The sequence below is a fragment of the Oncorhynchus nerka genome, linkage group LG24, assembly GCF_034236695.1.
Source record: "Oncorhynchus nerka isolate Pitt River linkage group LG24, Oner_Uvic_2.0, whole genome shotgun sequence".
In the NCBI taxonomy this organism is placed as follows: Eukaryota; Metazoa; Chordata; class Actinopteri; order Salmoniformes; family Salmonidae; genus Oncorhynchus; species Oncorhynchus nerka.
Window position 1 is genome coordinate 6802850 of NC_088419.1, and position 16310 is coordinate 6819159.

General features: G+C 45.0%; 1 protein-coding gene across 1 annotated transcript in view; it reads left to right on the top strand.

Moving 5' to 3' along the window:
• Window positions 1-16310, top strand: part of LOC115122244 (steroid hormone receptor ERR2-like) — a 146241-nt gene that overhangs the window by 112547 nt on the left and 17384 nt on the right. The window lies entirely within an intron of this gene.

Here is a 16310-nt window from a genome sequence, read left to right on the forward strand (position 1 = left end):
ATTACCAAACCGAACCACTCCAAACACATCCCAGGTAGGTCGACTATATTACCAAACCAAACCACTCCAAACACATCCCAGGTAGGTAGACTATATTACCAAACTAAACCAGTCCAAACACATCCCAGGTAGGGGACTATATTACCAAACCAAACCACTCCAAACACATCCCAGGTAGGTCGACTATATTACCAAACCAAACCACTCCAAACACATCCCAGGTAGGGGACTATATTACCAAACCAAACCACTCCAAACACATCCCAGGTAGGGGACTATATTACCAAACCAAACCACTCCAAACACATCCCAGGTAGGGGACTATATTACCAAACCAAACCACTCCAAACACATCCCAGGTAGGGGGACTATATTACCAAACCAAACCACTCCAAACACATCCCAGGTAGGGGACTATATTACCAAACCAAACCACTCTAAACACATCCCAGGTAGGGACTATATTACCAAACCAAACCACTCCAAACACATCCCAGGTAGGTCGACTATATTACCAAACCAAACCACTCCAAACACATCCCAGGTAGGTCGACTATATTACCAAACCAAACCACTCCAAACACATCCCAGGTAGGGGACTATATTACCAAACCAAACCACTCCAAACACATCCCAGGTAGGGGACTATATTACCAAACCAAACCACTCCAAACACATCCCAGGTAGGGGACTATATTACCAAACCAAACCACTCCAAACACATCCCAGGTAGGTCGACTATATTACCTAACCAAACCACTCCAAACACATCCCAGGTAGGGGACTATATTACCAAACCAAACCACTCTAAACACATCCCAGGTAGGTCGACTATATTACCAAACCAAACCACTCCAAACACATCCCAGGTAGGTCGACTATATTACCAAACCAAACCACTCCAAACACATCCCAGGTAGGTCGACTATATTACCAAACCAAACCACTCCAAACACATCCCAGGTAGGTTGACTATATTACCAAACTAAACCAGTCCAAACACATCCCAGGTAGGGGACTATATTACCAAACCAAACCACTCCAAACACATCCCAGGTAGGTCGACTATATTACCAAACCAAACCACTCCAAACACATCCCAGATAGGGGACTATATTACCAAACTAAACCACTCCAAACACATCCCAGGTGGGGGACTATATTACCAAACCAAACCACTCCAAACACATCCCAGGTAGGTCGACTATATTACCAAACCACTCTAAACACATCCCAGGTAGGGGACTATATTACCAAACCAAACCACTCCAAACACATCCCAGGTAGGTCGACTATATTACCAAACCAAACCACTCCAAACACATCCCAGGTAGGTAGACTATATTACCAAACTAAACCAGTCCAAACACATCCCAGGTAGGGGACTATATTACCAAACCAAACCACTCCAAACACATCCCAGGTAGGGGACTATATTACCAAACCAAACCACTCCAAACACATCCCAGGTAGGGGACTATATTACCAAACCAAACCACTCCAAACACATCCCAGGTAGGTCGACTATATTACCAAACCAAACCACTCCAAACACATCCCAGGTAGGGGACTATATTACCAAACCAAACCACTCCAAACACATCCCAGGTAGGGGACTATATTACCAAACCAAACCACTCCAAACACATCCCAGGTAGGTTGACTATATTACCAAACCACTCTAAACACATCCCAGGTAGGGGACTATATTACCAAACCAAACCACTCCAAACACATCCCAGGTAGGTCGACTATATTACCAAACCAAACCACTCCAAACACATCCCAGGTAGGTCGACTATATTACCAAACCAAACCACTCCAAACACATCCCAGGTAGGTCGACTATATTACCAAACCAAACCACTCCAAACACATCCCAGGTAGGGGACTATATTACCAAACCAAACCACTCCAAACACATCCCAGGTAGGGGATATATTACCAAACCAAACCACTCAAACACATCCCAGGTAGGTCGACTATATTACCAAACCAAACCACTCCAAACACATCCCAGGTAGGGGACTATATTACCAAACCAAACCACTCCAAACACATCCCAGGTAGGTCGACTATATTACCAAACCAAACCACTCCAAACACATCCCAGGTAGGTCGACTATATTACCAAACCAAACCACTCCAAACACATCCCAGGTAGGGGACTATATTACCAAACCAAACCACTCCAAACACATCCCAGGTAGGTTGACTATATTACCAAACCAAACCACTCCAAACACATCCCAGGTAGGGGACTATATTACCAAACCAAACCACTCCAAACACATCCCAGGTAGGGGACTATATTACCAAACCAAACCACTCCAAACACATCCCAGGTAGGGGACTATATTACCAAACCAAACCACTCCAAACACATCCCAGGTAGGTCGACTATATTACCAAACCACTCTAAACACATCCCAGGTAGGGGACTATATTACCAAAAACCACTCCAAACACATCCCAGGTAGGGGACTATATTACCAAACCAAACCACTCCAAACACATCCCAGGTAGGTAGACTATATTACCAAACTAAACCACTCCAAACACATCCCAGGTAGGGGACTATATTACCAAACCAAACCACTCCAAACACATCCCAGGTAGGGGACTATATTACCAAACCAAACCACTCCAAACACATCCCAGGTAGGGGACTATATTACCAAACCAAACCACTCCAAACACATCCCAGGTAGGTCGACTATATTACCAAACCAAACCACTCCAAACACATCCCAGGTAGGGGACTATATTACCAAACCAAACCACTCCAAACACATCCCAGGTAGGGGACTATATTACCAAACCAAACCACTCCAAACACATCCCAGGTAGGGGACTATATTACCAAACCACTCCAAACACATCCCAGGTAGGGGACTATATTACCAAACCAAACCACTCCAAACACATCCCAGGTAGGTCGACTATATTACCAAACCAAACCACTCCAAACACATCCCAGGTAGGGGACTATATTACCAAACCAAACCACTCCAAACACATCCCAGGTAGGGGACTATATTACCAAACCAAACCACTCCAAACACATCCCAGGTAGGGGACTATATTACCAAACCAAACCACTCCAAACACATCCCAGGTAGGTTGACTATATTACCAAACCAAACCACTCCAAACACATCCCAGGTAGGGGACTATATTACCAAACCACTCTAAACACATCCCAGGTAGGGGACTATATTGCCAAACCAAACCACTCCAAACACATCCCAGGTAGGTCGACTATATTACCAAACCAAACCACTCCAAACACATCCCAGGTAGGTCGACTATATTACCAAACCAAACCACTCCAAACACATCCCAGGTAGGTCGACTATATTACCAAACCAAACCACTCCAAACACATCCCAGGTAGGGGACTATATTACCAAACCAAACCACTCCAAACACATCCCAGGTAGGGGACTATATTACCAAACCAAACCACTCCAAACACATCCCAGGTGGGGGACTATATTACCAAACCACTCTAAACACATCCCAGGTAGGGGACTATATTACCAAACCAAACCACTCCAAACACATCCCAGGTAGGTTGACTATATTACCAAACCGAACCACTCCAAACACATCCCAGGTAGGTCGACAAACCACTCCAAACACATCCCAGGTAGGTCGACTATATTACCAAACCAAACCACTCCAAACACATCCCAGGTAGGTCGACTATATTACCAAACCACTCTAAACACATCCCAGGTAGGTCGACTATATTACCAAACCAAACCACTCCAAACACATCCCAGGTAGGGGACTATATTACCAAACCACTCCAAACACATCCCAGGTAGGTCGACTATATTACCAAACCAAACCACTCCAAACACATCCCAGGTAGGGACTATATTACCAAACCAAACCACTCCAAACACATCCCAGGTAGGGGACTATATTACCAAACCACTCCAAACACATCCCAGGTAGGGGACTATATTACCAAAACATCTAAACCATCCCAGGTAGGGGACTATATTACCAAACCAAACCACTCCAAACACATCCCAGGCAGGTCGACTATATTACCAAACCAAACCATCCAAACACATCCCAGGTAGGGGACTATATTACCAAACCAAACCACTCCAAACACATCCCAGGTAGGTCGACTATATTACCAAACCACTCCAAACACATCCCAGGTAGGTCGACTATATTACCAAACCAAACCACTCCAAACACATCCCAGGTAGGGGACTATATTACCAAACCAAACACCAAACACATCCCATGTAGGGGACTATATTACCAAACCACTCCAAACACATCCCAGGTAGGGGACTATATTACCAAACCAAACCACTCCAAACACATCCCAGGTAGGTCGACTATATTACCAAACCACTCCAAACACATCCCAGGTAGGTCGACTATATTACCAAACCAAAACACTCCAAACACATCCCAGGTAGGGGACTATATTACCAAACCAAACCACTCCAAACACATCCCAGGTAGGGGACTATATTACCAAACCAAACCACTCCAAACACATCCCAGGTAGGGGACTATATTACCAAACCAAACCACTCCAAACACATCCCAGGTAGGGACTATATTACCAAACCAAACCACTCCAAACACATCCCAGGTAGGGACTATATTACCAAAACCAAACCATCCCTAGGGGACCAAACAAACATCCCAGGTAGGGGACTATATTACCAAACCAAACCACTCCAAACACATCCCAGGTAGGGGACTATATTACCAAACCACTCCAAACACATCCCAGGTAGGGGACTATATTACCAAAACCAAACCATTACCAAACCACTCCAAACACATCCCAGGTAGGGACTATATTACCAAACCAAACCACTCCAAACACATCCCAGGTAGGGGACTATATTACCAAACCACTCCAAACACATCCCAGGTAGGGGACTATATTACCAAACCAAACCACTCCAAACACATCCCAGGTAGGGGACTATATTACCAAACCAAACCACTCCAAACACATCCCAGGTAGGTCGACTATATTACCAAACCAAACCACTCCAAACACATCCCAGGTAGGGGACTATATTACCAAACCAAACCACTCCAAACACATCCCAGGTAGGGGACTATATTACCAAACCAAACCACTCCAAACACATCCCAGGTAGGGACTATATTACCAAACCAAACCACTCCAAACACATCCCAGGTAGGGGACTATATTACCAAACCAAACCACTCCAAACACATCCCAGGTAGGGGACTATATTACCAAACCAAACCACTCTAAACACATCCCAGGTAGGTCGACTATATTACCAAACCAAACCACTCCAAACACATCCCAGGTAGGGGACTATATTTCCAAACACATCCCAGGTAGGGGACTATAACCAAACCACTCCAAACACATCCCAGGTAGGGGACTATATTACCAAACCAAACCACTCCAAACACATCCCAGGTAGGACATTATATTACCAAACCAAACCACTCCAAACACATCCCAGGTAAGGGACTATATTACCAAACCAAACCACTCTAAACACATCCCAGGTAGGTTGACTATATTACCAAACCAAACCACTCCAAACACATCCCAGGTAGGGGACTATATTACCAAACCACTCCAAACACATCCCAGGTAGGGGACTATATTACCAAACCACTCCAAACACATCCCAGGTAGGGGACTATATTACCAAACCAAACCACTCCAAACACATCCCAGGTAGGACACTATATTACCAAACCAAACCACTCCAAACACATCCCAGGTAGGGGACTATATTACCAAACCAAACCACTCTAAACACATCCCAGGTAGGGGACTATATTACCAAACCACTCCACTCCAAACACATCCCAGGTAGGTTGACTATATTACCAAACCAAACCACTCCAAACACATCCCAGGTAGGTCGACTATATTATCAAACCACTCCAAACACATCCCAGGTAGGTCGACTATATTACCAAACCAAACCACTCCAAACACATCCCAGGTAGGGGACTATATTACCAAACCAAACCACTCCAAACACATCCCAGGTAGGTCGACTATATTACCTAACCAAACCACTCCAAACACATCCCAGGTAGGGGACTATATTACCAAACCAAACCACTCCAAACACATCCCAGGTAGGTCGACTATATTACCAAACCAAACCACTCCAAACACATCCCAGGTAGGTCGACTATATTACCAAACCAAACCACTCCAAACACATCCCAGGTAGGTCGACTATATTACCAAACCAAACCACTCCAAACACATCCCAGGTAGGTCGACTATATTACCAAACTAAACCAGTCCAAACACATCCCAGGTAGGGGACTATATTACCAAACCAAACCACTCCAAACACATCCCAGGTAGGAGACTATATAACCAAACCAAACCACTCCAAACACATCCCAGGTAGGTGGACTATATTACCAAACTAAACCACTCCAAACACATCCCAGGTGGGGGACTATATTACCACTCCAAACCACTCCAAACACATCCCAGGTAGGTCGACTATATTACCAAACCACTCTAAACACATCCCAGGTAGGGGACTATATTACCAAACCGAACCACTCCAAACACATCCCAGGTAGGTCGACTATATTACCAAACCAAACCACTCCAAACACATCCCAGGTAGGTAGACTATATTACCAAACTAAACCAGTCCAAACACATCCCAGGTAGGGGACTATATTACCAAACCAAACCACTCCAAACACATCCCAGGTAGGTCGACTATATTACCAAACCAAACCACTCCAAACACATCCCAGGTAGGGGACTATATTACCAAACCAAACCACTCCAAACACATCCCAGGTAGGGGACTATATTACCAAACCAAACCACTCCAAACACATCCCAGGTAGGGGACTATATTACCAAACCAAACCACTCCAAACACATCCCAGGTGGGGGACTATATTACCAAACCAAACCACTACAAAAACATCCCAGGTAGGTTGACTATATTACCAAACCACTCTAAACACATCCCAGGTAGGGGACTATATTACCAAACCAAACCACTCCAAACACATCCCAGGTAGGAGACTATATAACCAAACCAAACCACTCCAAACACATCCCAGGTAGGTCGACTACATTACCAAACCAAACCACTCCAAACACATCCCAGGTAGGGGACTATATTACCAAACCAAACCACTCTAAACACATCCCAGGTAGGTCGACTATATTACCAAACCAAACCACTCTAAACACATCCCAGGTAGGTCGACTATATTACCAAACCAAACCACTCCAAACACATCCCAGGTAGGTCGACTATATTACCAAACCAAACCACTCCAAACACATCCCAGGTAGGGGACTATATTGCCAAACCAAACCACTCCAAACACATCCCAGGTAGGGACTATATTACCAAACCAAACCACTCCAAACACATCCCAGGTAGGTCGGACTCCAAACACATCCCAGGTAGGTCGACTATATTACCAAACCACTCTAAACACATCCCAGGTAGGTCGACTATATTACCAAACCAAACCACTCCAAACACATCCCAGGTAGGGGACTATATTACCAACCCACTCCAAACACATCCCAACTATATTACCAAACCACTCTAAACACATCCCAGGTAGGGACTATATTACCAAACCAAACCACTCCAAACACATCCCAGGTAGGGGACTATATTACCAAACCAAACCACTCCAAACACATCCCAGGTAGGGGACTATATTACCAAACCAAACCACTCTAAACACATCCCAGGTAGGGGACTATATTACCAAACCAAACCACTCCAAACACATCCCAGGTAGGTTGACTATATTACCAAACCACTCTAAACACATCCCAGGTAGGTCGACTATATTACCAAACCAAACCACTCCAAACACATCCCAGGTAGGTTGACTATATTACCAAACCACTCTAAACACATCCCAGGTAGGGGACTATATTACCAAACCAAACCACTCCAAACACATCCCAGGTAGGGGACTATATTACCAAACCAAACCACTCTAAACACATCCCAGGTAGGGGACTATATTACCAAACCACTCTAAACACATCCCAGGTAGGGGACTATATTACCAAACCAAACCACTCCAAACACATCCCAGGTAGGTCGACTATATTACCAAACCAAACCACTCCAAACACATCCCAGGTAGGTCGACTATATTACCAAACCACTCTAAACACATCCCAGGTAGGGGACTATATTACCAAACCAAACCACTCCAAACACATCCCAGGCAGGTCGACTATATTACCAAACCAAACCACTCCAAACACATCCCAGGTAGGTCGACTATATTACCAAACCAAACCACTCCAAACACATCCCAGGTAGGTCGACTATATTACCAAACCACTCCAAACACATCCCAGGTAGGTCGACTATATTACCAAACCAAACCACTCCAAACACATCCCAGGTAGGGGACTATATTACCAAACCACTCCAAACACATCCCATGTAGGGGACTATATTACCAAACCACTCCAAACACATCCCAGGTAGGGGACTATATTACCAAACCAAACCACTCCAAACACATCCCAGGTAGGTCGACTATATTACCAAACCACTCCAAACACATCCCAGGTAGGTCGACTATATTACCAAACCAAAACACTCCAAACACATCCCAGGTAGGGGACTATATTACCAAACCAAACCACTCCAAACACATCCCAGGTAGGGGACTATATTACCAAACCAAACCACTCCAAACACATCCCAGGTAGGGGACTATATTACCAAACCAAACCACTCCAAACACATCCCAGGTAGGTCGACTATATTACCAAACCAAACCACTCCAAACACATCCCAGGTAGGGGACTATATTACCAAACCACTCCAAACACATCCCAGGTAGGGGACTATATTACCAAACCACTCCAAACACATCCCAGGTAGGGGACTATATTACCAAACCAAACCACTCCAAACACATCCCAGGTAGGGGACTATATTACCAAACCAAACCACTCCAAACACATCCCAGGTAGGTCGACTATATTACCAAACCACTCCAAACACATCCCAGGTAGGGGACTATATTACCAAACCACTCCAAACACATCCCAGGTAGGGGACTATATTACCAAACCAAACCACTCCAAACACATCCCAGGTAGGGGACTATATTACCAAACCAAACCACTCCAAACACATCCCAGGTAGGGACAATTACCATACCACTCCAAACACATCCCAGGTAGGGACTATATTACCAAACCAAACCACTCCAAACACATCCCAGGTAGGGGACTATATTACCAAACCACTCCAAACACATCCCAGGTAGGGGACTATATTACCAAACCACTCCAAACACATCCCAGGTAGGGGACTATATTACCAAACCACTCCAAACACATCCCAGGTAGGGGACTATATTACCAAACCAAACCACTCCAAACACATCCCAGGTGGGGGACTATATTACCAAACCACTCTAAACACATCCCAGGTAGGGGACTATATTACCAAACCAAACCACTCCAAACACATCCCAGGTAGGTTGACTATATTACCAAACCACTCTAAACACATCCCAGGTAGGTCGACTATATTACCAAACCAAACCACTCCAAACACATCCCAGGTAGGTTGACTATATTACCAAACCACTATAAACACATCCCAGGTAGGGGACTATATTACCAAACCAAACCACTCCAAACACATCCCAGGTAGGGGACTATATTACCAAACCAAACCACTCTAAACACATCCCAGGTAGGTCGACTATATTACCAAACCAAACCACTCTAAACACATCCCAGGTAGGTCGACTATATTACCAAACCAAACCACTCCAAACACATCCCAGGTAGGGGACTATATTACCAAACCAAACCACTCCAAACACATCCCAGGTAGGTCGACTATATTACCAAACCACTCTAAACACATCCCAGGTAGGGGACTATATTACCAAACCAAACCACTCCAAACACATCCCAGGTAGGGGACTATATTACCAAACCAAACCACTCCAAACACATCCCAGGTAGGTCGACTATATTACCAAACCACTCCAAACACATCCCAGGTAGGGGACTATATTACCAAACCAAACCACTCCAAACACATCCCAGGCAGGGACTATATTACCAAACCAAACCACTCCAAACACATCCCAGGTAGGTCGACTATATTACCAAACCAAACCACTCCAAACACATCCCAGGTAGGGGACTATATTACCAAACCAAACCACTCCAAACACATCCCAGGTAGGTCGACTATATTACCAAACCAAACCACTCCAAACACATCCCAGGTAGGGGACTATATTACCAAACCACTCCAAACACATCCCATGTAGGGGACTATATTACCAAACCACTCCAAACACATCCCAGGTAGGGGACTATATTACCAAACCACTCCAAACACATCCCAGGTAGGTCGACTATATTACCAAACCAAACCACTCCAAACACATCCCAGGTAGGTCGACTATATTACCAAACCAAACTCCAAACACATCCCAGGTAGGGGACTATATTACCAAACCAAAACACTCCAAACACATCCCAGGTAGGGGACTATATTACCAAACCAAACCACTCCAAACACATCCCAGGTAGGGGACTATATTACCAAACCAAACCACTCCAAACACATCCCAGGTAGGGGACTATATTACCAAACCAAACCACTCCAAACACATCCCAGGTAGGTCGACTATATTACCAAACCAAACCACTCCAAACACATCCCAGGTAGGGGACTATATTACCAAACCACTCCAAACACATCCCAGGTAGGGGACTATATTACCAAACCAAACCACTCCAAACACATCCCAGGTAGGGGACTATATTACCAAACCAAACCACTCCAAACACATCCCAGGTAGGGGACTATATTACCAAACCAAACCACTCCAAACACATCCCAGGTAGGTCGACTATATTACCAAACCACTCCAAACACATCCCAGGTAGGGGACTATATTACCAAACCACTCCAAACACATCCCAGGTAGGGGACTATATTACCAAACCAAACCACTCCAAACACATCCCAGGTAGGGGACTATATTACCAAACCAAACCACTCCAAACACATCCCAGGTAGGTCGACTATATTACCATACCACTCCAAACACATCCCAGGTAGGTCGACTATATTACCAAACCAAACCACTCCAAACACATCCCAGGTAGGGGACTATATTACCAAACCACTCCAAACACATCCCAGGTAGGGGACTATATTACCAAACCACTCCAAACACATCCCAGGTAGGGGACTATATTACCAAACCACTCCAAACACATCCCAGGTAGGGGACTATATTACCAAACCAAACCACTCCAAACACATCCCAGGTAGGGGACTATATTACCAAACCAAACCACTCCAAACACATCCCAGGTAGGTCGACTATATTACCAAACCAAACCACTCCAAACACATCCCAGGTAGGTCGACTATATTACCAAACCAAACCACTCCAAACACATCCCAGGTAGGGGACTGTATTACCAAACCACTCCAAACACATCCCAGGTAGGGGACTATATTACCAAACCACTCCAAACACATCCCAGGTAGGGGACTATATTACCAAACCAAACCACTCCAAACACATCCCAGGTAGGGGACTATATTACCAAACCAAACCACTCCAAACACATCCCAGGTAGGGGACTATATTACCAAACCACTCCAAACACATCCCAGGTAGGGGACTATATTACCAAACCACTCCAAACACATCCCAGGTAGGGGACTATATTACCAAACCAAACCACTCCAAACACATCCCAGGTAGGGGACTATATTACCAAACCAAACCACTCCAAACACATCCCAGGTAGGTCGACTATATTACCATACCACTCCAAACACATCCCAGGTAGGTCGACTATATTACCAAACCAAACCACTCCAAACACATCCCAGGTAGGGGACTATATTACCAAACCACTCCAAACACATCCCAGGTAGGGACTATATTACCAAACCACTCCAAACACATCCCAGGTAGGGGACTATATTACCAAACCACTCCAAACACATCCCAGGTAGGGGACTATATTACCAAACCAAACCACTCCAAACACATCCCAGGTAGGGACTATATTACCAAACCAAACCACTCCAAACACATCCCAAGTAGGTCGACTATATTACCAAACCACTCCAAACACATCCCAGGTAGGTCGACTATATTACCAAACCAAACCACTCCAAACACATCCCAGGTAGGGGACTGTATTACCAAACCACTCCAAACACATCCCAGGTAGGGGACTATATTACCAAACCAAACCACTCCAAACACATCCCAGGTAGGTCGACTATATTACCAAACCACTCCAAACACATCCCAGGTAGGTCGACTATATTACCAAACCAAAACACTCCAAACACATCCCAGGTAGGGGACTATATTACCAAACCAAACCACTCCAAACACATCCCAGGTAGGGGACTATATTACCAAACCAAACCACTCCAAACACATCCCAGGTAGGGGACTATATTACCAAACCAAACCACTCCAAACACATCCCAGGTAGGTCAACTATATTACCAAACCAAACCACTCCAAACACATCCCAGGTAGGGGACTATATTACCAAACCACTCCAAACACATCCCAGGTAGGGGACTATATTACCAAACCACTCCAAACACATCCCAGGTAGGGGACTATATTACCAAACCAAACCACTCCAAACACATCCCAGGTAGGGGACTATATTACCAAACCAAACCACTCCAAACACATCCCAGGTAGGTCGACTATATTACCAAACCACTCCAAACACATCCCAGGTAGGGGACTATATTACCAAAACCAAACCACTCCAAACACATCCCAGGTAGGGGACTATATTACCAAACCAAACCACTCCAAACACATCCCAGGTAGGGGACTATATTACCAAACCAAACCACTCCAAACACATCCCAGGTAGGTCGACTATAGTACCATACCACTCCAAACACATCCCAGGTAGGTCGACTATATTACCAAACCAAACCACTCCAAACACATCCCAGGTAGGGGACTATATTACCAAACCACTCCAAACACATCCCAGGTAGGGGACTATATTACCAAACCACTCCAAACACATCCCAGGTAGGGGACTATATTACCAAACCACTCCAAACACATCCCAGGTAGGGGACTATATTACCAAACCAAACCACTCCAAACACATCCCAGGTGGGGGACTATATTACCAAACCACTCTAAACACATCCCAGGTAGGGGACTATATTACCAAACCAAACCACTCCAAACACATCCCAGGTAGGTTGACTATATTACCAAACCACTCTAAACACATCCCAGGTAGGTCGACTATATTACCAAACCAAACCACTCCAAACACATCCCAGGTAGGTTGACTATATTACCAAACCACTCTAAACACATCCCAGGTAGGGGACTATATTACCAAACCAAACCACTCCAAACACATCCCAGGTAGGGGACTATATTACCAAACCAAACCACTCTAAACACATCCCAGGTAGGTCGACTATATTACCAAACCAAACCACTCTAAACACATCCCAGGTAGGTCGACTATATTACCAAACCAAACCACTCCAAACACATCCCAGGTAGGGGACTATATTACCAAACCAAACCACTCCAAACACATCCCAGGTAGGTCGACTATATTACCAAACCACTCTAAACACATCCCAGGTAGGGGACTATATTACCAAACCAAACCACTCCAAACACATCCCAGGTAGGTCGACTATATTACCAAACCAAACCACTCCAAACACATCCCAGGTAGGTCGACTATATTACCAAACCACTCTAAACACATCCCAGGTAGGGGACTATATTACCAAACCAAACCACTCCAAACACATCCCAGGCAGGTCGACTATATTACCAAACCAAACCACTCCAAACACATCCCAGGTAGGGGACTATATTACCAAACCAAACCACTCCAAACACATCCCAGGTAGGGACTATATTACCAAACCACTCCAAACACATCCCAGGTAGGGGACTATATTACCAAACCAAACCACTCCAAACACATCCCAGGTAGGGGACTATATTACCAAACCACTCCAAACACATCCCATGTAGGGGACTATATTACCAAACCACTCCAAACACATCCCAGGTAGGGGACTATATTACCAAACCAACACTCCAAACACATCCCAGGTAGGTCGACTATATTACCAAACCACTCCAAACACATCCCAGGTAGGTCGACTATATTACCAAACCAAACCACTCCAAACACATCCCAGGTAGGGGACTATATTACCAAACCAAACCACTCCAAACACATCCCAGGTAGGGACTATATTACCAAACCAAACCACTCCAAACACATCCCAGGTAGGGGACTATATTACCAAACCAAACCACTCCAAACACATCCCAGGTAGGGGACTATATTACCAAACCAAACCACTCCAAACACATCCCAGGTAGGGGACTATATTACCAAACCACTCCAAACACATCCCAGGTAGGGGACTATATTACCAAACCACTCCAAACACATCCCAGGTAGGGGACTATATTACCAAACCAAACCACTCCAAACACATCCCAGGTAGGGGACTATATTACCAAACCAAACCACTCCAAACACATCCCAGGTAGGTCGACTATATTACCATACCACTCCAAACACATCCCAGGTAGGTCGACTATATTACCAAACCAAACCACTCCAAACACATCCCAGGTAGGGGACTATATTACCAAACCACTCCAAACACATCCCAGGTAGGGGACTATATTACCAAACCACTCCAAACACATCCCAGGTAGGGGACTATATTACCAAACCACTCCAAACACATCCCAGGTAGGGGACTATATTACCAAACCAAACCACTCCAAACACATCCCAGGTAGGGGACTATATTACCAAACCAAACCACTCCAAACACATCCCAAGTAGGTCGACTATATTACCAAACCACTCCAAACACATCCCAGGTAGGTCGACTATATTACCAAACCAAACCACTCCAAACACATCCCAGGTAGGGGACTGTATTACCAAACCACTCCAAACACATCCCAGGTAGGGGACTATATTACCAAACCACTCCAAACACATCCCAGGTAGGGGACTATATTACCAAACCACTCCAAACACATCCCAGGTAGGGGACTATATTACCAAACCAAACCACTCCAAACACATCCCAGGTAGGGGACTATATTACCAAACCACTCCAAACACATCCCAGGTAGGGGACTATATTACCAAACCACTCCAAACACATCCCAGGTAGGGGACTATATTACCAAACCAAACCACTCCAAACACATCCCAGGTAGGGGACTATATTACCAAACCAAACCACTCCAAACACATCCCAGGTAGGGACTATATTACCATACCACTCCAAACACATCCCAGGTAGGGGACTATATTACCAAACCAAACCACTCCAAACACATCCCAGGTAGGGGACTATATTACCAAACCACTCCAAACACATCCCAGGTAGGGGACTATATTACCAAACCACTCCAAACACATCCCAGGTAGGGGACTATATTACCAAACCACTCCAAACACATCCCAGGTAGGGGACTATATTACCAAACCAAACCACTCCAAACACATCCCAGGTAGGGGACTATATTACCAAACCAAACCACTCCAAACACATCCCAAGTAGGTCGACTATATTACCAAACCACTCCAAACACATCCCAGGTAGGTCGACTATATTACCAAACCAAACCACTCCAAACACATCCCAGGTAGGGGACTGTATTACCAAACCACTCCAAACACATCCCAGGTAGGGGACTATATTACCAAACCACTCCAAACACATCCCAGGTAGGGGACTATATTACCAAACCAAACCACTCCAAACACATCCCAGGTAGGGGACTATATTACCAAACCACTCCAAACACATCCCAGGTAGGGGACTATATTACCAAACCACTCCAAACACATCCCAGGTAGGGGACTATATTACCAAACCAAACCACTCCAAACACATCCCAGGTAGGGGACTATATTACCAAACCACTCCAAACACATCCCAGGTAGGGGACTATATTACCAAACCAAACCACTCCAAACACATCCCAGGTAGGTCGACTATATTACCAAACCACTCCAAACACATCCCAGATAGGTCGACTATATTACCAAACCAAACCACTCCAAACACATCCCAGGTAGGGGACTATATTACCAAACCACTCCAAACAAATCCCAGGTAGGGGACTATATTACCAAACCACTCCAAACACATCCCAGGTAGGGGACTATATTACCAAACCACTCCAAACACATCCCAGGTAGGGGACTATAT